The sequence below is a fragment of the Bison bison genome, unplaced genomic scaffold (genome assembly GCF_000754665.1).
Source record: "Bison bison bison isolate TAMUID 2011002044 unplaced genomic scaffold, Bison_UMD1.0 scf7180017864375, whole genome shotgun sequence".
Classification (NCBI taxonomy): domain Eukaryota; kingdom Metazoa; phylum Chordata; class Mammalia; order Artiodactyla; family Bovidae; genus Bison; species Bison bison.
Genome location: NW_011494947.1, coordinates 5,290,157 through 5,290,465, shown reverse-complemented (window position 1 = coordinate 5,290,465; position 309 = coordinate 5,290,157). Strand labels below are relative to the sequence as shown.

General features: G+C 52.1%; 1 protein-coding gene across 3 annotated transcripts in view; it reads left to right on the top strand.

Moving 5' to 3' along the window:
* The window catches only part of STXBP1 (syntaxin binding protein 1), a 38,697-nt gene that overhangs the window by 11,167 nt on the left and 27,221 nt on the right, over window positions 1-309 (top strand). The window lies entirely within an intron of this gene.

Sequence of the window (309 nt, the reverse complement as noted above, 5' to 3'; positions counted from 1 at the left end):
ATGTGGCGGGCAGCAGCCACATGATGAACATCACCCAGAGGAACTTAGGAGGCACTGGAGGCTCAGCCAAGAGGGAAGGTCCAGAGGTTCTCAACTTGCATCTTATAGCTCTGCCAGCGGAAATGTCACTTCCAACAAAACAAAACAGGGTCCAAGGGAATTTGAACTGAGGGAAGTGAAGATCAAGTAGGTCAGGCTGAGATAGCCTGACGGTGGGGAAAGGACACGTGGCTGTGTCCACACTCTGCTGAAGTGTGGCTGTTTTAACTGGAGCTGCTTGGGAAGACCCCCTCTGTTTCCACTTGGATG